Below are 27,963 nucleotides of genomic sequence, written 5' to 3' on the forward strand. Positions count from 1 at the left end.
GTCACAACATTTCAGGTTCTCCAGCATCAAACACTTTCAGCATTTTTAACATAAAACCTGAAAAATTATTTTTCTCTGTGGATAAAGGCTCTACCCTGCTACTCACATGAATCTTTGAAACAGTTTTGTAGTGTCATTTATTAGCCACGTACTGTTTGAGGTCAAAGAACACATAGGTATTCATACAGCCACTGCTGGATTTCAAGATCACTCTGGAGCACTTTCCATACTGACCCAACCGTGATGCAATGCATGACTGCAGTCCGCGGTAACTTGCCAACACTGGCTCTCATCAAACTAGTCTGGCACAACAGCAGTGAAACCATGAGAAGACAGACCATCACCTTGATGCTAGGTGGGCACCTAGAGCATTATGCAGGCTTTCTCAGGCTTAGATGAAATTTTCATGGAGCTTCAGTTCATGCTATGGGCTATGACAGATTGTGTCTTATTGGGGGAAGACTGCAATAACAGGGGAGGACATACCAGAAAACGAATTACAGAAGCTGCTGCAGATCACTACGTTGTGAAAACTCCCCTGCTGGCAAGAGTATTCCTCACAGTTAGTAATGAAGCAGAATGTTTCAGAACCCAGCTCTCCAGTCCTTCTCTGACACACTGAGATATGGCAGTGCATGTTCTAATTGGATTATAAAAAGTAAAGCAACAAAGCAAACCCAAGTTGCCTTCCCTGATTCAAAGCTTGGTGTTTGTTTCATAAGAGGATGTAAAACCAGAAGCACAAAGTGCTCTCTTTAAAAGCTAGGATGCAGCTGAGCAGCACTGTCAAATTCAGGTACCATGGGAACAAGGCCATGAAGTATGTGATGCGGATCCATATGCTCTTAACACTTTAATTTCTTCTCACGAAAGAAGTGATTTTTTTAATGTCATTGGAATAATGAAGAATAGCTGCAATCTCAGGGTTGCCAAATTCTCTTCAGTGTCACACTGCTTTTAAGTTAATATCTTTAGAATAAATGCAGGCATAGTCATGTCCTCAGCAACCACATGAAAGAATATCACTAGAGAACCAGAAGTTCACTAACTAAACACATGGTTCAGAAGCTGACCATTTGCTTGCAAGCATATGTAACATTTGTTTAAATTCCCATGCTATTGAGAAGATTAACAAATAGCTTATTTGCCCTGTTTTTTTCCCATGTCCTAACAGCACAGTTAATAAATAGTCCTTTACAAACGGTAAAAAAAAATTCCCCAAACGCTTATAAAAATCTGCTGAATCCCAATAATCAGAAACTACTAATTTGAGATGCATCGTATCAAAAAGGGACACGTTGTATTGCGTTTAGTTGCTTAAAAGGTATATGCCCAGGAATAGCCATTTTGGAAGCTAGCCCGCATTTTTCTTATGCTTTTTACATCTGGTGTCATAATGAAAATTCCAAAAAATTGACTTCATACCAACAGTCCAGAATGTGGTCAAGCAACATATGAACAAACACACAAAATGTCATCCAAAATCATCACATCACATGTTTAAAAAACTTAAAACCAAATGTACTGGGTCTTTTTCTGGTAGCCTAATATTAATTTAATCCAAGTTAACCACTGAAACATACTGATGTACAATTGTTTCCCTTTGCTATTTCATATTCATACAAAATCAAGTATTTTTGGAGTATAGAGATGTAATTCCTCATTTGCCCATCAAAATACTAGCTCCCTGATGTAGCAGAAGTTATCTATTACTATTGCACTTCTTAAAGAAAAAAGAAACCTATGTAAACTGCAGCTGGCATATGCAAGCCAACCTGCTACAGGCAAAACAGCAGTGTTTACCTACCCTGTATTTGAATTTTGCTTGTACATCTGCACCTGCATGAATTCTATCCATGTATATACTAAGTGCTTTTTATGAAACTTTTGTTTTTCTTTTGAATTCTCTGTATGATCCAACTCAGACCTATCTGTCCACAAAAATATCTCATGCTATTAATCAGAGGCTGTATCAGGATCTCTGTACTATGAGCAAGGTTTTACAGGCATCAGTACTCGTGGAAAGCATGTTGCCTTTGGATCTCCCAGTGTTCTGCTAAACCACAATAACCTTTAATCAAAAATATCATGAGAGGAAAAAGGCCTGCAAATCAAATTACTGTTTTCTTTTGCAATTTACATGGCTTGTAAGCGGAATGTATGGATTATCTTCAGGCATTTCAAATATACTGAGAAGTAGCATCAGTGAAGCTCCTCCAGTAGGAGGAGTTGATGTTCTGATCAAAATTTTTATATTTTCTGGTCAAGTTTTCAACCATGACCACTGAAACAGATCGGATTCTTAGGAAATGTCCATTATACATTTTCTGAAAAGTCAGGACCCTGCAACATATTTTGAAATACTCACTCAAGAACTGAAGCACAGAAAGCCATAACCATTTCTGGAAGACCTGATCATGAGTTATCCCACCTGATGTGAAATGATAAGAGAAAATAGAATAACTTGACACTCATTCTAGTCACTTGGAGCTTGGAAAGGTTTTAAAGGATGTATATAAAAATCAGTTTAAGAATGGACTGAAAAACATAAAAAATACTTCAAATGGATTTTGAAATTTTCAAAACTTTTGATATCACAGCATATAATTTTTCATTTACTTTTAATCATTCAATTAAAATTTGTATTAAAAATTATTCTGACATTTGGTTGTTATACTCCTGTTTCTCTCTTTCCTTTCTCTTTTTGCTTTTGAAAAAAAGGAACAGAAAAGCAGGGAGGACAAAACGTGGAAAATGCTTTTGTCTGTTGATATTGTTCTACAGAAGATAAAATACCTACATGCAATTCACTGAAAAAGAGAGAGAGGGAAATAAACATGTATGCACACACCTGTCCCAACAATTACGCATTATATGTACAGTTGTCTGAGGATGGAAAATCTCTAGTCAAAACACTTGTACTTCTTTAAACCTTTGAGATTTACATTCACTATGCAGATAATTATCCCATGTGATTAATTTATCTATTTGTCTGTAGACTGAACCATAACATTGTACCTAACTAGCTAAAAATCAAAGTTCTGCCTGGGTTTATTTGATTTCAATAGCAATGCAATTAGGGTATGCTACTTTGTGAAGGCAACAGCTTACAGTTCGGCTAGCATCATATCCAGCTGCCTTGACTTGCCCAGTCTATGTGAGAAGGTACTCAGTTTCATCTGGTTTGGGAGGGTCAGCTTTCGGAACAGACTAATCCTAGACCCAAACAACCTCATCCTTTCTGCTACTTTATGCAATTTATCTTCTGAAACATGAAACCACACAGTACCCACATGCAACTTTAATATTGCTTAAGAAATTTTTATTCCCAGAGTAACTCATACTGGTATCTCACTTCCTATTAGGATTAGAAAGTAAATAAAGCCAATTGTGGCTCTATACAACTAACAATCATGACCATTACTATGTCACTGCCAAGAGAAATTACATGTTGAGTAATACTTAGACGTTACAAACCCTTCATAGAAATGCTCCTCATAAGACTTCAAGCATTTGAATTGTCCCAGCAGCACTGCTTTGTCCGTCATGAGTTTTTTGTTTAGGAGCAACTCTGCAATATATTTTCTCCTGTGCTACAAGAAAATAACTTCCTTAAGCTTATTTTTCCCATCAGTAATTTGGACCTAATCTTCCAAAATCTTCCTCAGATATATACAAAACAGAATAGATTCTGTCCAGTTGACAGATTCTGTCCAGTTGTCCAGAGACAGTTGTTAATGGGAATACTTGCGAGTAAAGAATCTCAGATCCTTTGTTAGAGTCATCCAGTTGAACACTAGATACCACAAGTACCATGTATTTGAATTTCCTCCATACTTCGTATTTTCAAAAAATTCTGAAGGACAGACGCTTCTCTTTCACAATGCCAACAGAAGCTATCATTGGACAGGTCTGGTTGCTGAGAAGAAACTGCAGAACTAAGCCATTTGTTTTGTTAACTACTTGTCAATGTTGCAAAGTGATAATCTAGCTGAGGTACATAGATTCGCAGCCTTCTTGAATAAACACTGTACTTCCCCACCCTGAACTTCTAAAGACAGAGTTCAAAAGAAAAAGCCAAGTTCATTTTCATATGCTGAAACAGGCAGTAATTAACAACCCCTAGTTAAACAGAAAGGGGTTTATTCCTGACTTCTCAGTTTACTTGTCAATATATTTGAGCAACTAAATAATTGAACTGATATATCTGTTCATAATGCTAAATCTGAAACTCCAAATTAAAATAGAAGTTATGCCTTTAAATGGGATATGATGTGAAACACATTTCATCATCCCTATTAGTATTTTCCAAAATGTTATTCAAAAGGGGAAAAGTATACCTACATACCAAAGCAGCTAAGTTATTACAAGGGCAAACACAATTGATAAATGCAGTGTTCTGCTGAGCCTTTAATAAATTTTATCATTTTATGCAGTACTGTAGCACATTTACGAAGTCAAACAGAAAAGATTTTCCCTCCTTACTAGGTGTTGCAAAAGCAACAGCATAGCATTCTTGCATCTTCAAATTTGAGCTCAAAGGTAACAATGCGTACATCAAGCCTCCCATCATCCTATCGGCAGACCCCTGTGAATTAGGATAATATTTATAAATGCTTTGCTTTGTAAGCAATCACTGTTTTTCTGATGTGTTTGCCCAAGAATTAACACAAATTATTCCCAAAGTACTTTTTTTGAGGTGTGGTATTTATTGGAATACTCCAGCTAGCACTGGAGATCTTAAAACCCTGTCACAGTAGATATATGTCAAGCTGCGGCAGTAATGTTGCTGTTAACTGTAGTGTGCAAGGCAGCACTCCTGGAATGAAGCAATACCCTTTACCAGATGAAATGATAGAGCTGGGAAGGACAGACAAGATTTCAAGCATGTAGGTCAACATGTAGGACACCTGACTACCTCACTGATATTTTACAGCAGAGTGCCAGTGGAACTAAACATCCCTTTTAGCTACAATAAAGATGACTCAAGAAATTTGCTATTTTACCAAATAGGTGTGTCTAAGGCAAATCTTTGAAGTAAAAAAATTTTCATTTCTCTGTAGAGAGTGCATGTCATTTAGGCTCCTTATCCGTCAGATGTGCTGCAGTTCTGGTATCTCACCACGCTTTCCATTTGATTAACCCTTCTTTGTCTAATTTCTCCATTTTCCCCCCACATATCTTAAGTGACTTTTGTGTTCTAAAGAGGCTATTTTTGCATCTTTGTAGCATGAATGGCATTCCTTATAGAGCCCTTTAACAAGCAGAACTCCAGGCAATAACATTGCTTGCTGCTTTCAGAGAGGCAATGCAACTGTAGAAATCCAGTTTTAGGATTGAGAATGCTAGTTCTTTACTCAAATGGCCTTCTAAGACATTTTATATCTGATCTCATAGACATGATGAACAACAGGATGAGAGTTCAAGGGTGCAAAAAGCCAACCTGAGTGCTGTTACTCCAGTGCCAAGAGATACAGAAGTCAGCAGTCTTGTTCTGGCTGCAGCTGATTCAAGTGAAGAGGTTACTGGTTCCAGCTGCTTCCCAGCATATCCAAGATCCCTGCCCCACTACTTGTTTCCTAATCTAGTTCAATTAAAATGACTAGGTTAGCTTGAACACTTAAAAAACATATGCATAACTTTTTTCTCAGATAGACTAGAGAGCATTTACACACAAAGTTATCATGGCAGATCTCTAGGGAGTGGGAAAAGAAACAGAGAGAGCCCCTGGGCAGTAACCTGTTCACCCTGCAAAGCTGCAATCAGAACAGAATGTGTGACTTTATTGTATCTTCACATTATGGTTCCCTAGACAGTACTGAGCATTGTTTCCTTTGTTCATAGAAACAATGGCATGTATAACTCCACATGAAAAAGTTATTTGCAGAAGTTACTTGACAGTATTGTATTAATCTGACAGAGTTGGGGGTAGCAATTAAATTGTGGAATCAACAGAAAGGCATAATGAGTGCATGCAATGTACATAATAAAGGAAGTAGATATGACAAACAAGCTAAGGGAAGGTCAAGTTGTAATAGGTACCAAAGGACACCAGAGGGATTGTAATGGAGATTCTCTAGAACTGAGCTGGCATGAGACTGACAACAGCTGATAATTCCCCAAAGGAAGAACCTTGGGCAAGTCTGCAAAGCTGGCAGGTCCTCAGGAGAGATGGACTTATTGTAATCAGAGCATTCACCACAAGAAATATTTGGTCCATGTGACCAACATCAGAATGCCTAGACTAGAGGGAAGATGATAAGAGAGAAGGAAGAATAGGTGTAGAAAGCACAGTCTCTTGTTTAAAGAAATGTGGGAATAAAGAAACTGCAAAGCCTGAACAGGTAAATAAAGCTGAGGAAGAATTCAGGAAGCAGTTTTAATTTCTTTTCAGTGCAACAGTTCAACAAGCACTGAAGATCCTGTACCATTAGTACTGCATAAGTGATGTCATCCATCCATATGCCAAGGGATGACAGCATCTGATCTAGAAAGGAACAGTGCTGTCATTCTGCCAAAATATTTGTTTCTGCGGTTATAATTAGAAGTTTGAAGAGACCCTAGATTAAGTCCCTCTGTGTAGTCAACACTGTGAAGTACAACTTTAAAGCCCAAAAGACTGCCTGCTGGGCAGTGCAGGATAGGCCTGCCAGAGGAGTGTAGGAGAGGGGTCATATAGCATAAGAGCCTTTATGGGATCCTCCTGGCCGGCACTACCTGTAGCAGCCCAGAATACAAGATGCTCTGGAGGAAAGCTCTCTGCCCCCAGTCTGCCTCCAGCTGATTTGCTGTCCCCACTAGTTATTTGCCTTGAAAAGTAACAAATACTTTTTTTTTCCTTTTAAATTAAGACAAAATAAAACAGCATAATCAAGTTAGAAATAAATTCTGACTTATTCTGTGACTCTAGCCATACAAACCCTCCACAGGATATTGAGTTACACAATAGCCTCAACCAACAAAAAATAACTTACAGGCATTACATCATCTGATCAGACCCAGAGGCAACAGCATTGTTACCTAACAACTTCAGACAGCTGATTAACCACTTTTTGTAGGGTGTCAATTACACCACACCCTGCTTGTTCATAACTATGTTGTTGACAGCACAACACAGCAAGAGAAAAGCATACTACCCCCCACATACACACCCCATGTACACACATTAATGCTACTGCCAGAATGATGTGTTTAATTTGTCATGAACTCAGCTAGAAGTACTTAGAAACCTTCAGTAAATAAATAAACAAGCACAGCAACATAATGGCACATCAGGGCTTGTTACAAGATAGTATAGTGAAATTTTAACTTTCTGCATGTTATGTCACTTGTTTGGGGAAACAGAGGGTTTTAGGAGGAACAATGAAGACCTTTATGAAGAGAGCCCTTGACAATGCCACTTTGAGATTCAAGAATCACATACGGAAAAGGTCTTTTCTTAAAAAAAAAAATCTTGTTTTATTCAATTTCCTTTACATTCTTTCTCCTTATCTTTAAGGTACATTTCATCATTATGTACATTACTGGTGCTGAGGAATTTAATGTGATCTTTTCAGTTTGACACAGAACTGATAATGCACACTTTCCTTACAACCTCTCCTTTCCATGTGCCTGCTGGAAATTGTTTTTCATTGTTCATAAATCCAAGGCGTGTTTACACTGGAATACAGGAAAAGCTAAAGGAGAATGCTAGTGTGTAAGCCATAGTGGCTTTTTTTGGCTTTTGCTGTGAAGTGATAAATGATTCTTGGTCCCCCATGGGTTAGAGGGCACCAAACTTCAAATAACTACAACATCCGATAACAAAGTTTTTCTCCATCATTTGCAATCAAAACACCAAGAACACAGCCCTCTGGACCTCTCATCCTTCATGTTCAATTGTAAATCCTGATTAAATAGCTTGCAGGTGTCAGGATTAGAGTATATTCATTGGGAGCCTAAACATAGCACCAGCTGGGTTCCTCATTTGCCAGTTGTAGTTGCTTCTTTGTTTTGAAACTGTTGACAGTACAACTAAAAATATTCCTCTGGGTAGAGACGGAGTTAAATAACAAGCAGGATGAGTAAGAGAACAGCTGTAGATATTTTTCTGTGTTTAACATACCTGCCTTGTTGATTTATAGTAAGCCCTCCATATAATGTACATTCTGTGTAATCCAAAACATTTAACCTTTCGAGCTGGGGCTGTGATAAAGCTATCAAACACAGGAAAGGGTCTTGACAAGTCCTGTATTACCAGCCTTTTTCTCAAAGGAAAAGTGAAATATAGTTTCACCTCACTTTTAGTATACAACAACAAGCTGTATTATGCCTTATCAGTTGCTACCAACTAAGCTGTATGCCAGACATCTACATAAACAGCAGCATGGAGATGGAGAAGAAAAGACGCGACTTTGGCAAGTTCTCAAAATCTTGCTGTAGTGGGCGTCCAGTTGGTTTGAGCATGGCTTCCTTGAAGGGAAGTTCAGCTCTTTTAAAAACAGAACCAAAGTGAGTAGGTGCTCAAAGAACAGAGAGGCCGTTTTCACAATTAGTCCTTTGCACAAAAGCAAGCAGCATCTGCCAGCATGCAAGACCACCAGTTCAAATTCAAATCCTTTTTATTATGATTTTATAATGCAAAGGTACTCCACTGCCAGCACTGTTGTCTTAAGGTGTAACACCAGGGTTGCAATTCATTTCTATCATTAAAGAATTTCTATTGTTACTGCTATTTTGTCCAAAGCCATGTTCTCCTTAGAATTAAGTTCTGGCTACTTAGAAATCCCTAAAGTTTTCAAAGAGTTATTCATTTTGACTTCCTGTCCCAAACTCTTGAGTAAAACATTACTATGTTGTAATCCCAAAGGCCACTTCATTTCAGTGGGCAGTAAACCAAGTCATACGGAATAGATGTAAAGAGAGAGACATATGTGTACAAAAGACATTACTACTTTCCCTATAAAAGAGCAGAGGGAAAAATCTGAAAAATTTAATAGTCTTTTATTCCATGGCACTGAAGCAAAAAAAAATTTTTGAGGGTTTCAGATAATCAGTCCAAGATAAGCTTAAACAAAATATTGACTACTTTACACATCTGTATTTATGAGGGGGGAGAATCATGAGTAGACATGGGCCAAATGGTCCCAAAGCAATTTGCACAGTAGTGAGGCACTCACCTCACTCATGACTAATTGAACTCACTTTTCCCAACATCAGGTCTCAGGAGAAATTCAAAGCACACTATAGCGTCTATCTTTAATACTGAGATTTTAACAAGTTAGCTTGCAACGCTGCTAGAGTTTTAAAGGCAAGTTCTTCCCAGTAAATAATATAACGAGAAAACATCGGCACTTAAGAGGATGCCACAGGGTTAATGCCAGGTTTTAAAAGACTTCAAAATGGATTTTACCCAGTTCACATGTCAGGAGGCACAGCACGGAATCAATTTACAGCAGGAGCCAAAGATCACAAATTTTAGGGGAGCCTGGGGACTGATTCCCCCAATCGGTGCCGTGGGGTGCACAGATGAAAGAGCAAACTTGTTTTTTTTCTTTAATGGTGACAGCGTATTCTGAAATTACGCACAGCAGGCAGGAGAAACCTGCATAGATTTCAAAAGATACTGCAGGTTTGTGTGCTGAAGGACACATTTAAGGTCCTAGTTAATGTGCTAGCCTTTCACCTCTGGAGGCCTGGGCTCAGATTTATCTAAGGTAAAATGAAGGAGAATTTGGGACTTCTATCTTCTTAACCCTTATTGGCCTTTAGTCCACATCACAGAAGTACAAACCAGTTATCAATCTTTGGCTCAAACTCTACTTTACGATTCTCAAGTCAACCTGAAATAATTAATCTAAACACTAATAACACAGTTCTGGGTTTCCACTGATTTAAACTGGACTTGCTGAATGAAAAGCCAAATTCTGTTCTTGTTTCTATCAATGGAAACCTAGACCTGTACCAGTATTCAGGGAAACCACGCAGAGAAATTAAGTATAAGACATAAGAGAGTAAAACACCTAACCAGAATGCAAAGCAGACTTTTTTTCAGGTCTAGAATATTTGCCCAGAGCCTGCTTGGAATATGCCATGTTCTCTATTTTTCTTGTCATGCACAAATACTGTGTAAGTATACCTTCTAAAAATGTATGCATACATTTGGCTTTTACTAATGCTGTTCTAGACAGAATTAGAGTTCAAGATGTGCCAGGCAATTTCAAACACACCAAGATAATCCTTTTTCCTGAAAGTGTAGAGCATTACAAAGAAAATAAGTCTCAAAAAAAAACCCTAAAATGTACTTATTTGCATGGATATTATTCTGACAGAGTGGTAATCTAGCATCTGTCCATTGAAGAAATGAGTTCTTAAAACAGGGAAAGAGAGCTCGGAAGACCTATCGGATTATCCAGCTCTGTAGTTTTTAGGGCTTCTATCGGATTGTTCCTATATAGTCATATTTCCAAGTGTTTTTTTTAATCTCATTTCAGAATCTCCAAGCAACAAAGTACTCACACCACTTCTGCAGCTCAGTTCCTCTCACTTTTAAGAATTTTCTTCCCCGTGCATTCATTCTCTGTCCTAATCTTCATTCTACTCATATGAATCAAGTAATTTATGTGAAACCTTTCCTTTCTAGACCTACCAACTACAAATCTGAGGTTATACCTAACTCTTGTGTACTTTTATGCCCATCCTTATTATGTGTAAGATCTATGTTTCAAAGATTTGCACTGCATAGGGTATATCATGAGTGGGTGTATTACACAGTACTTTTTATGTAGAAGAGCCATTTCTCTTGCAGCATGCTCTGAGGATAATGATGGTATCTTTAATGTTATGTGCTATAGAAAGCTAGTCTGCATGCATAGGTCTCATATACAGGCTATTCTCTCTCACATCCATTGTGCTGTCAGATCTGTCAGCTGAAGCAACTACACCTAGCCTTTAGGCTGACCAATCTGTACCCTCTATCAAGGCCAAACAAACTTTTATTGCACTCAGGTACTTACTAGAGAAAGGTAATGGTACTGAGTTTAGTTCCATGCTGATGCAGATGAGGCTATGTACAAAACCCACTGGTCCTGTATATAAATTCAGTCCTTAACAAAGTCATCTTGAATCTTCATCATCCTCTCTGGCAACAGTATGCCCGTTATTTCCTGCTAGTATAGACAGTATTTGTTGCAGGCTAACAATTTTTCTGTTAGCACGTTTCCTAAGGACAGACATAACTTCTTGTAGGATATGACATTCCTGAAAAGACATATACATTTTTTTGTTTGTTTTAAAACACAAGGTCATCTTAGGCAGAAGTTTATCCTTCCATTTGTCTTACTTCCTTTATTTTTACAATGAGCATAACCACCACAGTAACTAATATTCACTGTTGCTTTTATATATGAAAATGCACTTTCTTCTCATTGCATCTGGTCGCAGTTTCCCTCCAAAACAAATTTAACCACCAAATTATATTTTAAAAAAAATCTCTTTACAGCTTTAAGTCTTCATTGTCTCCAGAGCAGCAGAAAGAGCTATGAACGATTATTTTTAAAAAATATCTAAATAGCTTTGGTTAAGCTTTCCTCTGCAACCATTACTTTTTAAGTCCCTCTGAAATTTAACTTTAAACAATGCATGCAGCATTAAACCTAAAAATACCTCAGCAATATTCTTTCCACCTTGGTTGCAGAAATATTTTGTAGGAAAACATGATTATCACCATTTCTGTTTACTCATCAGGAATGTTCCTCTTTTCCATGAAGGACCTCTAAGTAAATTCCGTTGATAATGAACTTATGAAGTCCTCAGCAGGTTGAGAGACTGTTACTAGAATCATTTTTATAACCACCAAGCCAAAAACTTGCTGTATATATTCACTGGAGTCTCCCTTCCCCATACTCACTCTTTCCAAGTTCATTCAGTAATCATGGGTATAAAGAAGCCTAGCATACACAGCTGTTTCAATATTGCTGGCTAAGAAGTCTGACATGAACATTCAAGTTTGAAGTTTGGCAGTTGTTTGTGTTGCACATGTTGAACAATGTTTTGTCTGTACTTCAAGTGACAAACTGGTTTCAGAAACGGGTTTAACATGACAACATAAATAACGATGAAAAGGGCCACTTCTGTAAGGTAAATATCACATGCACATTATCAGAGCTCACACACATAGAAAAGTATGTCAAAAGAGAACAATTACACAACAGAAAGGAGTCAGTTATGCCCAATCACTTATGTTAACAGGAAAGTTGCATTATACAATCCCATGCGAAGGAAAAAAAGTTAACTGTGCTAAATATGACATATTACAATCTGACACAGTAGACAAGCCTCTAATACACAGAAACATGTAGAAATGAATACATTAGACTGAAGGACTGAACACAAAATGACAAAATACACCTTTGTACTGGAAGAGGCAGTCATAAAAGACGCATTTTGCTAAAACTCTTTCTTGCTCTGGCTCATTTTCTTTGTTTTAGAAAAATCTTTTTTAAAAGTGTCGTAGTTTAACCCCAGCCAGCAACTAAGCATCACGCAGCCGCTCACTCACTCTCCCCCCACCCAGTGGGATGGGGGAGAAAATCAGGAAAAGAAGTAAAACTCGTGGGATGAGATAAGAACTGTTTAATATAACAGAAAAGAAGAAACTAATAAAGATAATGATAACGCTAATAAAGTGACAGCAGTAATGATAAAAGGATTGGAATACACAAATGATGCACAGTGCAATTGCTCACTACGCGCCGATCGACACCCAGCTAGTCCCCAAGCCGTGATCCCCCCGCCCCCACTCCCCCCAGTTCCTATACTAGATGTGGCGTCACACGGTATGGAATACCCCCTTGGCCACTTTGGGTCAGCTGCCCTGGCTCTGTCCTGTGCCAACTTCTTGTGCCACTCCAGCTTTCTCGCTGGCTGGGCATCAGAAGCTGAAAAATCCTTGACTTTAGCCTAAATACTACTTAGCAACAACTGAAAACATCAGTGTTATCACTACTCTTCTCATACTGAACTCAAAACATAGCACTGTACCAGCTACTAGTAAGACAATTAACTCTATCCCAGCTGAAACCAGGACAAAAGGAAAAAAAAATCCTTATCAGTTCATTTGAGATCTCAAGTTTTTTCTGAACAGGACAGGTGAGTGAAGCGAGGAAAACAGTGCACAGTGCCTGAGTTACAGTTTACAAGATGACAACCTGAGCTACACTGCATGGCAAACAGTCTGGCCAGAACATACAGAAAACAGAAGCTTTCTCTTTATAGGTTTCCTGCAGGTATGAACAACCAAATAACTTGAATGTCATCTCCTATGATCAGATACAATATATGTTCATTCATTCACACAAACCTGAAGTGATGTATGTGAGGCATTACTTTGTCAGCTTTTCTTCAATACAGTTCTATGCCTATATATGAAGAAATATATTTCCCCAAATGGCAATGTCTTCATTCTGTTCTAATGCAATAACTGAGGATAGAAACTATGCGAAAAATATGAGTAAAATTTATTTTAATTGGTGTTTTAACTTTGTTTTCTTATTGACATAAATTAAGTGTATAACATATTCTTTCTTGGAAAGACAAATAATCTGATCTGTTTGTACTGAACTGCATGCATATAATATGTGCAAGTTGTGTGTATATGTGTAAACAGAGAGAAATAAAAAAACCCTGCACGTCTTGTATACGCAGTTGGTCAAACAAATCATTTGCCGATTTGAAGCTTAGATGTCATCACTAAAATACCGTCAATGCCATTAAAGTCTTTTCAGGCAGCTGAAGTACGATGGACAGTCTTCTGTCAGAGTTGTCTGGATTTTGTTTGTCTATCCATAGAGGCTAGCACAATGGTGTTCCAAGGTAAATTATGGAACAACCTTCAACTCCGCTTACCTTAAAGGGGACTTGCTTGGTTTCTAGCAAACAGAGAGATTAGCCTGAAGCATGGCCACCACAAGCAAAGCATAAAGGCATTAATTTAACTTTAAACACTTGAATGGGGCTTTTGAGATTCCTAATCAGCCTGTTGCTCCTGTTCTATCATTCATTTTGAAGATACATTCATTTTGTTCATGGATGATACTCAACACCACCTGGGACAGCACTTTAGCTCTACCACATGCAGATGTTAAATTTGCATGAGACACCTAGCAATATGCACCCTGCGTTCCATGCCTCACAATTTGCACCTCGCTTTTGTACCCAAACCACAACAGCAGAGTTGTTTGTTGAAACTAAAGTATGCTAGCAGGAAACAGCATCAATTAAAAGATGCATTGTTAAAAAAAAAAAACACACATGGTGGCCTATAAGTGATATTGCCTGTAACTGTTAGGTTATCACTGATTTCTTATGCCAGCTAAAGCAAGAAAACTTGAAAACTGTGCATCAGTTGTTCATGGGAAATAGCACTCAACAGAGATCAAAATGACTATTCAACAGGAATCTAAAAAAGCTACCAGAAATGCCAATTTATACATTTTAGAAAGTATTTGGCATGGTACAAACTGTAGTTTAATACTAACAAAAACACCACCTTGCATAAAAAAGGATGATTTTTCAGCATACATTTTCATAGAGCACATGAATTCCATACACTTTTATTCATTAAGTAAAATAAATTTGAGATCAAGACATACAGACTGAAATTAATACAGCTATCTTGGTGACATACATCAATTTAGGGTTTTGTCTTACATGGGCAAATTATTCCCAACCAATACAGGTAATCGTTTTCAGAATAATTATTTTCTGAATGAGTTGCTGCCATATGTTCTACAAATTCTGCTTTGGTACTCCTAAACGTTTCCTAAAAGATGATGGGACTCCTGCAAATTCCTCCTAGTCACAAAAAACAACCCTCCTATACCATCTCAAATATTTAAATCAGCAAGAACTAATTATGAAATGATGTTTAACAGAACTTTATGCCTAATCTACCATTAAGTATTTTCATCAAATATGATGGCTAATTTTACTCTAAGTAATAAAAAGCTCTTTCATGTAGTGTAATTTAAAATGACCACATTTTTCAGCAAATGAAACGACATGTTGTCAATGAAATTTAAGCAACCTCAGGAGTACCATAGAGGTTTGACTAAATAATGATCAGATGAAAAATTAGTTGGTTAAGTCTTACCAAGGATGTCCACACATTAGAGTTAAGTCTGCACTGAAATGCTGCATAAACATATACTTCTTTAGAGTTTCCTTTTTTTCTTTTTTTTTTTTTTTTTTTAAGTGAGTGTTTTTCATTTGGAGATTATATCACGAACAGATGTAGGATAATGTTAATAGTCCCTTCTGGAAACATTAATCACAAGGTTTTACTTATTATTTGGTGTCAGCATTTAAAAGTTAAAGCATTTCCAGAACTGTCACTGTTGAAAAATTCCTTTTGCTTAAAGCTAAATTACAAAACAGTAATTTATTTTACAGTCCCAGCATCTTTTTTAAGGCATATATAAGAAGGAAAATCAGGCAATGCCCTGTTCTCATGGCAACAGTGTAGACTGACAGTAGTACGCCTCTTTCTACTTTAGGAAGAGGACTGAAAACCCAACTCTACCAAACTTTTAAAATGTTTGGGCAAATTTAAGTCTCCACAGAAGAGATTCTGGTTGTCAGCATGATACTCATATGATGCTTTCAAAGGTGGATTTCCCATTTCCAGCTCACTGAGCAAACATTAACCAGAATCAAAATAAAAGCAGGCTAGGGCCTTCTTACCAAAGAGACCTCAACTTCTCTTCCATTTATATTCCCACATGTAGAACATTGTGCAGGTGAAGCAGACTGCTACTACTTCAAAATACTTGTTAATGTATGTGCAGAACTGTCCCACTAACTATATTCAAAACACCTAAGAAAGCAACCAAAACAAGTCCATATCCTTCTATTCCCAGGTAATGACCTTGCTGGTTAGTTCAATGTCCTGGAATGCAGTAACTCTGCATTACTCTTCCAGTTCAAGATTTCCTATGTATCACCCTGGACAGGTTCAGCAAAGAGCTTACATGTACTTTTGTATTTGGGCTCTTGGGGGAAAAAGAAAAAAAAAAAAAGGCAAGCCTGTCCTTAAAGCATCAATGAAATGTAATCAAACACGGCAGCACAGTGTCAACATCCCCAAAATCATTCTCCATTCACATTTGACCAAGGTGAAAGTTAACTGTTTCACATGAGACTTACCTAAGGTTTTAAAGCAAGCAGGTAAAAGAAAAACTATTCACTTGTTTAAACAGTGCTATACTTGTCAGCATTTAGAGGCCAAGAACTTTACTATAACATCCTCCATCACCTCTTCCCTTTTAGAATATACAGGATGAACCTCAAATAAACTCCTCCCGGAGATGCCTGTCTCTCTCCCCTGGCTCTAGAATTGAATCAGCTTCAACTAAGCACCAAGTTTTTACAGTGAAATGAGACCATTTAGCTATTCTTACATCTTTAGTTCTGAAATTTCAGCCTTAATCCTCCTCTGCCTAACTCCACTAATTGGTCCTTTAGATCTTGTCTGGCACCTCTGGAGAACAATAGCGAAGGTCTAAAGTAAAGATGGAACTGCTTTTGCTTTCATGTTTAGTAAAAGAGACCACATCTTGCAGTCTGTACAGAAAAGTGGCTTAAGCCTGCTCCCTGGCAAACTGATATCTCTATTTAGTTTCCACAGTATAATTTTCAAAAACGTCTGTGTGAAAATGCAAGCACGTGCACCAAGGATTATTTTGACACATGGTATCCATCATTTGGATTTACTAATTTTCCAAAATAAACTGTTTTGTCAGTTTCCTTGTGCATGTGAATTTTTGAGTAAAGGCAATGTGTAATGTTACAAGACACATTCATGTGCTGACCTTTCACAAAATCAAAATTGTTAGTAAAGCTAGGGTGGTGGGAAGCACTGCATTTTCGTTTTGGCCACAAGACTAAAACACCCAGATTTGAAAAGAGAAGCTGACTGGCACTAGCTTGTGGCCTAATTCTGCTACCTCACGAGTGATCTGACGAAGGACGCAGCATTAACGAAAGTTACTTGCATGACAAAATGTTTATGTAAGTAGATCCTTTCACAAAATTTATCTGCATATGACATCCACAAACCAGGCCTATGCAAGTAACAGTAACTAACTACAGCTTATTTCCAGATCTAATTCCAGGGGCTCTATGTTCCTTTAGTTTGGCACAGGTATTTCCACAGCACACACTCATAGAGCCAAGTTTTGTGTATTCCTTCCTATTCCTATAATCACAGCTTAACTACTACTTTTAAGCAATATCCCCTATTACTTCCCATTCAGAGGGTATTTATGCACGTTCAGTTTATTGACAGACTGAATTCTTCCTTACTTGACAAGATTTTTTTTTTTTAATGTTTTGTATTTCCAGTTAAATACTACACTGCATTTGAATGTATTTAGAAGCCAAAATTCCAACCTTTATAGATAACTACTGAGCAGCTATGGGACTCCATGAAACTTAATCATGGAAAGAGGAGTTACCCATGCAAGTCACTTAAAGCTGCAGTGTGCTCCCCTACCAGGCTGCAGAACAATGTAGCTACAATTCTTCAGTTGACTTGAGCCTCCCTTCCGGAAAGGGTTTATAACCACTGCACGCTTTTTCAAGAGAATTTGCATGAGATCAGTTTATATGCATTCTACTTTGACCAAACCATGGCTCACATTTTTACACAAAAGCTTTTTCACCACTCATGCATACTGTCTCATAAAATTGACCTCTATTCAAAAGACCTCACAATAACACAGGTTTTTAAGCTGCACAATCTAAATTTTAGATACACTGAGTTAAAACTAACTTTTCTCCAGTTCAGACTGGTCTCCTAGCGGGAGGAAGCTTAAACAATCACATGCTCTATCCTTCTTTCCATCTGTCATTAAATTTAGAACCAATTCACTCATTTCAACTAAATGCAATGAAGGCAAAACAGCTATAACTCTGAGACCTGTTTTGTTACAGCAAACCTTTAAAAAGCCAGCCTTGTTCCTTCTCCTTTCACTTCCACCAAAGGCAGGAAGAAGCTTCAAAGGAGCAACAGCAGTCACCATCTTCAAAGCACCAGAGAACAGCAAATCTGTTTCATCAGGTCTCTGTTCCCCAGATCAACTTTAACTTCCCATTCCCAGCTGAGATACAGCCCAGGTCCTGTCCCCCTACTCCTCAAGGCAGTGAAATCTAGTTTTGCCAGCAATGCTGAAAAGCCTTTAACTGGCAGTGAGTAATCCTGGTACCTCTCCATGAATTACATTAGCAGAGTAAAAATTCCTGCTTTGTGGACTCTTAACTTCCACTTTCCTACAGCTGCAGTGTTCAGAACAGCCAAGACACTCTGAGGGTCTGAGAACACATCTTGTTTATCTCAACTTCTGGGTACCCAGCTCCAGACAACAACATTGGAACTGTCAAGATTGTCATCAATTTAAGTCCCAGTTTAGAAAGTACTTCTGAAAACACAGTTACAGACAAAATAGCAACACTGAGCAGCTTTTAACTAAGAATCTTTCACAGAGCTAAATGAAACCCTTACACAATCCTTGTGGCATGGTCTGGAGCTGCACTCATCCTCTCTTAGGAAGTGCTGTGGCTGCATAACCTGAGCTGTGCAAAGCCATTACTACTGGAGATGTTCACTAATCCCATACCTTATTGCAGCTTCCAACTCCGATTCTTTTGGAAGATGTAAGGGAATACCTCTCCCTGTCTCCCTCCCCTCCCTCCGCACCCCCACCCCATATAAAAATCCACATATTCAAAAAATCCAGACATTGAAAAAATAATAAAACTTTTCTTCCCCTTGAAGCACTGCTCCTGCCTTAAACAATATCAAGTAAAAGCACTTTTGTAAGGGGGAATAATCAATTTATCTTCTTAAAAGTATCTGTATACAGAAATAATGAAACAATCCTTGAACTGTACAATCAGCCTTTGTAGCAGAAGGAAGTTCATTCTGGAAGGACACAGAACTTCCCACCCACACAGCCCCAGAGCGTGCCAGTCAAGGACATCTGACTTTGTACCTATTGTATTACATGACTCAGTAATGGGGGTTAGTGTTTTCAGTTTGCAGTTTCTGGCAGGATCCCCAAAGTAATTTTCAATTAAAAGGTTAAATGCTGGTACTTGTCAAATGTGAAGACATATAGTGCCGTAACAATATCAAATAGCTTCCTTACAATTAAATTAATTTCATTGGGTATTTAAGTAGGGGTTGCAAATATTATGCCTTTATGTAACTTGAAGAAATACCTAAATGAAGTGCAATCATTTTCTGTCACTACTGTGTCTTAAGTGGAATACAAGCCTGGCCTTCAAATCCTTTCAACTGAATGATTCAAATACATGTAGGTCCAACAAACATTTGAATATTTTTGTTTCCATTAATAGCCTGTTTTTGTTAAATTAGCTGTGTTCTTAAAAAAACATTTCTCCTTCCAGTGCTAGTCTGTTCCCCCCCCAAATATGTAAACTAGCCATAAATGAAGAAATAGTGATGCTTCCAGATAATCACACAAAGAATCAACAACTTTGACTAAAAAGAGGCAGTACTGAATAAATTAACCCCACCCCACCCCCCAGGTTAACCTTTCTCTAATCAAACTGTTAAATAGAGAATCATTTCTCTTTTATAGGTCCATAGAAAAAGGCTTAGGAAATAGAACACACCTGAAACAAGGAAAAGAATAAATGACAGGCAACTTCTGGGAACTGATGGCTCACTCTTACCCTCAGTGAACTTGAGAACAAGACTTTCACAATCTTCAAGACATATATGACTGGGCCTCTAATTCTTACATCTAATTGGATTGAGGAGTGAGAATTATGGAAATATATGAAAGTATACTTAGCCAGAATTTTGAAGCAGTCTGGGCCTATGGCTAAGGCTCTGGCCTGGATTCAGCGGATGAACTAACAAGGCTTTCATAAGCTTCCCTGGTTCTAATAGTCCTGCAAGCACTTAACCTCTACATGTGTCAGTTTCCTCAGGTATAAAAGGACAATAATGATGCATACCCTAATTTGAAATGTCCTTAGGCATCTGTCGATGAAAACATTTCATAGTTATTTATAATTTAATTAATTTTCAAATCTGTTAAGTAAAATTATATTCTCAAATGCTGCTCCTGTTACCTTAGGAGGTCAATGCAAAGATCCTATACCTGGATCATTCTTTTAAGTGTTGCAGGATTTTAAAAAATGTGTGCAATTAAAACTTCAACTCAGCAAAGTCTCTACAAATGAACTCAATGTAAGTGATGGGATTATCCTTGTATTTAAAATGAAGCTTATACACAACTTATGTGTTTAAATGCAGAAGTTCAGCTTGGCTGCAAGAAACATACTGCATACAGAAACAAAGAAAGAATAAATCTTAATTTTTCTGTGCAAATATAGGTGACAACCCCCCCTCTCCTAGCCTTGTAACTTGTCCTCCATTCATCAGCTGGTGTGTTTATTTTTGCTATACATGATGTGACTAGCAAAACTTAGGCAACGAAAACTTTTTAATCAAGTGGAGATCTGAAGAAAAAAGAGGACCTGCTCCACTTCTCAAAATGCAAGGTCAAAAGTTATATACACACATTTAGAGCCCAGTTTCATTTAGTTAAGTTTACAACCAAGAAAAGGAAGCATTTCTTCATACAACCTGTGAAACCCATCGCCACATAGAGTTACTGAAATAAATAACGTTTTGGCAGTAACAGAACAGAACTAGCTAAGTATATAACCATTAATAATCTATGTACTTATGCAGATTATAACTCTGTGTCGCATCACACAGCCCACACGAGTAAATCAGGCAGAAGTTACTTCCACCTGATGCACAGCACTCTCTTACCCCCAGACAAAGAATTGCAGAAATGTGTTTTTATGCACTCACCTACTATCAGAGTATCAAGTTTTTCAACCAGTAGGTATATGAGTAGTCCTGTATTTCACTACCTAGAACACAGAATCAGAAATTAGTCTCTTGCTATGAGGAGTTGTCCCTCCAGCCTCACGTTGTAAGACAGGAGTGCAGTAAAGATTAACAGTCACTTGGAGTGAAACACATACATTGCTACGGAGCAAGAGAGGTGGAAAAGTGGCAGAGATTTCTGAAGGATTAACTCAGCTCACCTCAATTTTATCAACTTCAGTGAAGGGCATTATCTTACACTTATCACAGAACAAAGACACAAGACTGAAAACAGTCCTACCTCTGCTAAACATTTCCCTAGAGACATGCCCCTCTCAAAAACTCTGAGCTCTTTCTTTGTACTCCTGGGAAATGCCTTGGGGAACTATGGGATATGTGGTCTTGACTTTAAAGTGCTAGCAGTATTTATTAGTGGTGGAAATGAGAAATGAGTTATTCCTACACTCCAAGGAATGAACAGGAAAATAGGGATAAAAAAGTAACTACATATTTGTTCCTGATTTGTTATTTATTTTCCTTGTTTATCTCCCTTCATTCTTTCTCTATAGAGGCAGAATATGTTCATTTCTTTTCCGCTTTCCAGGCTTGGTTAGAGAAATACAGTAAGTTTACATGAAGCTTAGAAGACAAACAAGTCAATGAAGCATACATCAGCAGAGGAGATGATACCTGAAACTTAAAGGAGACGGGGCAGTGAAGCTGCCCACATGGCTTCGTCGGTGGAAGGCACAGCTGTAGACCAAACTTTGCACCGTCTTTAAAATGATGAAAGGAAACAAGTCAAAGCTATAGGTAGCCTTTTCCATTCTGTCACTACTACTTCCTATGTATGCCCAAGACTACTTTTTCTTTTTTTTAAGCAAAACCAAAAATCACAGCTAGGTTTCTTTCTCCCTTCCAGTGGAAACAGTAAGCTTGCTTTGTCCATGGCCCCTGCTACACAGCCACAGTGGCTCTGCTTCCTTCTAGCCTCAAAGCTCCTTCTAGGATGATGACCCCATGCTAGCCATGGGCAGATGCTTCAGCACTCACCCGGTGAGGCACTCTCTACATTGCAGCTATCAGTTTGGCAACCAGAGGTGGATTATGATGTCAGTCAAACAGAAAGTTATTTGCATTCCTCACAGACTACCAGGAGGTTACCTGAAAGCTAAGTTATATCTGTAGTGATATAGAAACCTCAAATGTCTGTCATTCCATGGTAACTTCTGTGTATGCTCTTACACACCACTGTCACAGGTATGAGTTAACTTGGCCTTCTCTCCTCTACCTGTAACTGCACCATGAAGTTCGTCTTACAGCAGAACCAGAGCACTGACAAAGGCAGTTAACACAGCATACCTTGTGAACTGTGGTTTCCCTTTCATTTGTACCTCACAGTAACTAATTTTTGTACCCACCTGTCTTTAAGCATGTGAAGTACAGCAGCAGCTGCCAAACTGAAGATAAAGCTATATTACATTGTTTTGTAAGACCATTCCAAAATAAGAGAGAACACCACCTGTGTCAGGAGAAAAAGCTGGGGAAAGAAGGAAGCAAGTAAACATGAGAAAATGAGGGAAAGTGGAAAAACATGAACTGTTATAATCTGTAGACATCAGGAGTTTGGGTCTGATGAGAGAGAGAGTGAGAGAGTGGGAGAGAAAGAGAAGCTGAAGCTTAGGAAAGGGAGAGCAGTTTAGCAACAATATTTGAAAAGACCAAAAATGAGACAGAAAAAAAAAAAAAGGAAAGACTCAAGACTTAAGTAGAGATATCTTTTGAGCTTAGTAAGGTAACTCTTCCAGAACCCTAGGGCTTAGATTTAGAGCTTTTGGATTAAAATAGTTTTATTGGACTTAAGAGCAGAGTCAGCTTCTTAGCTCAGAAGGAAATTTCCATTCAGGAAGTTCATAATCGCAGCCTTCAGTACCAATCAAGAGAAGAAGATGGGATTGTTTTCACTTTTTTTAAATTGCATGTGAAGTCAGTAGAGGGAAGGGCTGATTACTCCACATAGTTATAAACTGTGGGGTGCAACAGCCCTAACAGCACTACGTCCATGCTTTGTTCTAAACCATCAATAAAGAAGCCACAGTTAATGATGAGGTCACATTCAAAACTGCTAAATTCTTTATGGCCTTTTCCCATCATAGGACTATGGCACTAGAAAAGGATTTTTATGAGCTAGTCTGCAACTGCTTTGTCAAACCATTCAAAATAATCTAGTTATTTCCATGTTTCATACAGATGGCTACAGCTTTCTCATTAAGATACAATCAGCTTACATTAATTTTAAAATAAGTTTTAAAGATATAGCCAGCTTTATCAAACTCTTATTCTATTTTCACATGTATACATTCCACTCACCTATTTCGTCAGGTTCAGTCAGTCAAACTTGACTCCTTCAGGGAAGCCTAAACAACTGTGTATTTAGCTCTCTGGGTTTATTTTGTCAACAGCTATGCTACTTACTTTTAATCCTTCTACTGCAATGCCCATTTTCTAGAGAACTGAAATTCAGTGAATCTACCATTACCTTTAAGCACCAAAGGTAAGACATTATTAAGGCCAACAGAGGATGAAATATAGCCTTAGGGAAATCAGCAATGTCAGATGTTCACTCAGCATTAGAAATTACATGGGTTCTGGTCTTTGCATCTTGAAAAGAAATAGTAGAAGTAGAGAATATGTAAAGAGAGCAGCTAAAGTGATCAATGGTTTGCAGCAGTTGACTTACAAGGGGAGAGCAAAAAGCCTAGGATTTATCAATCTGGAGAGAAGATCAAAGGGGAATACAATCAGAATTCCCAAAACAATGAAGGAAATGTGAAAAATGAATGTAGAAATTTTATTTACAAAAATCCTGCAATTTGGGTGCTATTAGGAGGCACTGAATTAACACCTAAACCAAAACAGATAAGGTACTTTACACAGCAGGCAGTACACTTCCTGACCTTGCTGCCAGAGGAGGTGGCAAGGACAGAGTGTACCAGCAGGTTCAGAAAGGGATTATACAAATTCACAGACAATAGGTCCATAAGTGGATAATATACAATGATTATTGGTGGGCTGTACACACTGATATCCCTATATAACAACTGCAGATGCTAGGGAGTCTAAGGAGAACGGACCACAGCAAGTGGTAAGGCTCATGTGCACTCCCTATAGTGTCTCCTGTTCCAATGGTTGGAGCCACAGAGCTCCTCTGATCCAGTAAGGCATTTCTTATTTTCTTATTTAGATGACCTTAAGAAAACAGTCACTTTATTTAACCATTCAGCAAGGAAATGTTACCTGACCTATATACTAAAAACTTCAAGATAGCTGCACACGTCAGATTATTTGTGAAACATGCAGCCAGATTAGGATGATAGAGGAGAGCTGTGTGGAAATGTCAGAATGCATTAACCTGCATTGTATATGGATGAGGAATGCATACATAAAAGAACGGTATTTCTGTATTTAATGTGGAAGATCTGATCAACAGTGTTACTCATGTTTCTCTGGAGTACAGTGCACTGGTATATATATGAAGAGTTTTTCACAGTTCAGTAATTGTCCCAACTACAGAAGTCATACAAAACAAAAACTTCACATGGAAAACCATTATTGTGTCAAACCAATATGCAAACTTTGAGATTGTGGGTTCTACAATTTTTTTTTTTTGAGACATAACATTGAGAAAAACATCACCATCCTTCCTGTGAGTAATGAGCATAGCAAGTTCCCTGAACAAAAGCCCTTCTTTCAAGAGAAGTTCTCCTAAAACCACAAGGAGCATAGAAACATATCTTAAGTAATGCATCTTAAATTTTTCAGGATATATTACAAACACAGCTGCGCAAACGTTAGCATATGAAAAAAAGAATTTTAGCCAATTAGCACGTGAATCATCATTTAAAAGCCCCTTTGGTGTCATTTTTTGTTTCAGTCAGAAGAACTTAACTTTCAATTGCAAGTATTCTGGGATATTTATTTTATGTTAATCCACTTTTCAAAAGTTTGAATCTACTTTACTTTCATTGAAAAAGATGTTTCTAAAATGAAACATCTGGCTAAAAGAAGAGGAGGAGTTTTGGCATTGCTGGGCTTTAAAAATCTTACATATATGAACCTATGGTGACATGCACATCAAAAGGAAAAAAAAATAAGGAGAAAAGCTGTCATGGACTTAATCCTGCCAGAAGGACAATTGTTTTTCTTCTGAAACAGAAGTATTACAGCAGCTTTTAGAGGATTTCAAAAGTACAACTTATCTTGACCAGAGAACATAAAACTCTGATTGACGTCTATATAAATTTCCACACAGCATATTTATTTTCATGCACTGCTGCATTCTATTGTTATGAATGGGAAATACTTATGAAATATTCTTCTTTGAATACCACGTCATTCTGATTAGACCACGAATATGTTGCCAATTTTATCAACAAGACTGTCTGTGTATAAATTAAGAGAGTCCTTTTAATAAGAAGAAAATTATTCTGGTTTCATGATATCGTCCTTCCTTGGGTGCTCTGAGATGGAAACAGATAAGAAGGGACTTTAGCAAACGTATTTTTGAGCAAGTTATAAACACAAGTTAAACTGGGAATGTCAAATATTTTCTTTATTGGGAAGTAAAAAGGCCTGGTCCATCTAAATGCATTAAGTGGAATAAGTAAGCCATTTGTACTATTAATTGGTGAAAAATGAATGTTATAAAAAATAAATTATAACAAAGCATGTAAAAATCTGGAAATCCATGAAATTTGGAATAAATATTGACACTGTGGAGCAGCTTCTAGCTCTGCACACTGATTTGCTAGTCTTTCAAGAGGGGTAATGACAGATGACCTTTAGTGCAGCTTTAATGCCTTCACTTCCAAAACCATAAGGATTTGTTACATTTTGTGGCCTCTTAGAAAGGGTATTTTTCTCTACAGCATCAAGGTTTGATCTACTACAGTGAAAATATCTTAAGGCATTACCAATTCTCAAGTTTAACCACTGAATCAAAAATAAAATTTCACGTAATTTCTACACACTCCTTAAAATGTTGCCATCCAAGTGCTAACCAAAGGGGAGTAACTTATGATTAAGCAAGAAATTATAAAGCTCCTCCATAAGACTTTTGGGTCATGCCATTAGCTTCATCCACAGAAAAGCATACTGTACTATTCCTCTAATAAACTGATACAGCTCCGTAATAAAACTAGTTAGTTCTTCTCATTACGTCCCACCATGCTTTTTCCAGAACCTGGCTCTTCTGTTAGTTAGAAATCTAAACTGCAACTCAAATTTCCTCAAGGCCAGTTTATATCGATTTGTTTGTGTTTAATTGTTGTCTTTTAAATAGCACTGCTTTTCTGGCATTTTCTCCCATGGATATATTTATAAGTCATATCTCAGATTTCATTTTGCTAGGCTAAATAAACGATTGCCAATTTTGTTTCTTCTTGCAGATAAGCTTATCATTCCCATGATCCTGGTAACTCTTCTGTGGATTTGTTGTGGCTTGAGTTCCCCTTTTTTCAACATGGAAAATTGGAGTTGTACATGGTATTCAGATACAGCTTTATCATGCCTTGTCAGGCACAAATACTTCCTTATTTCAACTGGGAAGACTTGGTCAATCTCAAATTCCATTTGCCCTTTTGTACCTGGAACATATTGCTGGCTACTAGCTATCCTGTGATCACCTAATATACCCAGGTCTGTCCGTTCCTCCATTATTTCCAAACAATGAGCTTCCAATTTATATCAGAAATTGTCAGTGATCCCAAAGTGCATGACCTTGCACTTCATTCCATTACTTTCAGCCTGTTCCTATTACTCCAAACCTAGAGGACATCCATTTCTTCCTGTAAGATATTCTTGCCCTTTCTGCATTAGCAATGGGTCCCAACTGTATATCATCATCAAATTTCCTCAACATTCTATGTCTTGTTATGCCAAAGTCATTAATAAAAGTATAAAACATATCCAGTCCCCTGACTGATCACAAAGGAACTTCATTTGTAACCTTCCTTCCTGCCCAGTACTTCCCCTTTCAACAGAACCCACTCTCCTCTCTCCTTCAAGCAGTTCCTTACCCCCAGTGCCTGTACAAATCCTCACATCCTACAGTCTAACACTAGGAGTCCCCTGTTGCTCTCTAGCAAATGCTTTGCTGCAAAACATCTAGAACAGATATACTTTTTCTAGACAAGCTGTTGTTTTAAATACCTGTTTAATGGGCTATGATCTAACTTTGGCAAGCACATCTCACTTTTTTTTTTTTTTTTTTAAATCTCCACCTTTAATTATATTTTGTCTTTAACACTTGCTCTCAAGCCTTGAAAGCACATTATATCCACTACAGGAGGGAGTATGGAGTGGCACACAGATTCAGATCCTGAATTGTATCTAGTCTTGAAGAATATTTTTAAATAATTTCTCTTTCTCATTGCTTTTCTACCAACGAATTGAGGACAGAGTGTATGACATAGAGATTTTTCGATACTTTCTAATTCTAGATCATTTGTTTGACTGAGATCTTTACTAGAAAGAGACGACAGATATGAAAAAGCTTCTACACAGTGGGAAACAAAATAAAATAACATTTTAGTTGAAAAGAGATAACTTGAAGGAAATATGATTCAACAGGGAATGACTAGTCATTATTTTTCACAATAAAAGAATAAAGTAGGACTACCATGTAAAATGATGTAAAAGAAACAAAAGAATTTGTTGCCATAGGATATGCGAAAGTCAAAAGTAAGATGCTTTATGAAAGGGATTTGATCAGTTCATGAAAGATAAATATGCCCATGTCTATTAAACACAATAACCCAGCACAAGATATTCTTAAACTGCCAATTTCCAAAAGTTTAGAGGGTCTATACCTGACCTTATAAGAAAAGGCCACTGCTGGTATTTCATTGAATGAATATCTGGTCTGACGCCGTGATTTTCGCTGTAGAACATGACTGGGTGGAACACCTAAGACAGCTAATTCATTTAATGATCTCCAGTTATATCATCCATGGTGTTGAACAGAACTCAGGCCCCTTCATCAATACATAGGAAAT

General features: G+C 37.6%; 1 long non-coding RNA gene across 1 annotated transcript in view; it reads right to left on the minus strand.

Annotated features, from left to right (window-relative positions):
* Positions 1-27,963, minus strand: part of LOC115341217 — a 135,669-nt gene that overhangs the window by 94,388 nt on the left and 13,318 nt on the right. The window contains exon 4 of the long non-coding RNA XR_005932349.1: positions 20,891-20,952. This is a non-coding gene — a long non-coding RNA (uncharacterized LOC115341217). The remainder of the gene's footprint in view (positions 1-20,890; positions 20,953-27,963) is intronic.

Source organism: Aquila chrysaetos, chromosome 5 (genome assembly GCF_900496995.4).
Source record: "Aquila chrysaetos chrysaetos chromosome 5, bAquChr1.4, whole genome shotgun sequence".
NCBI lineage: Eukaryota > Metazoa > Chordata > Aves > Accipitriformes > Accipitridae > Aquila > Aquila chrysaetos.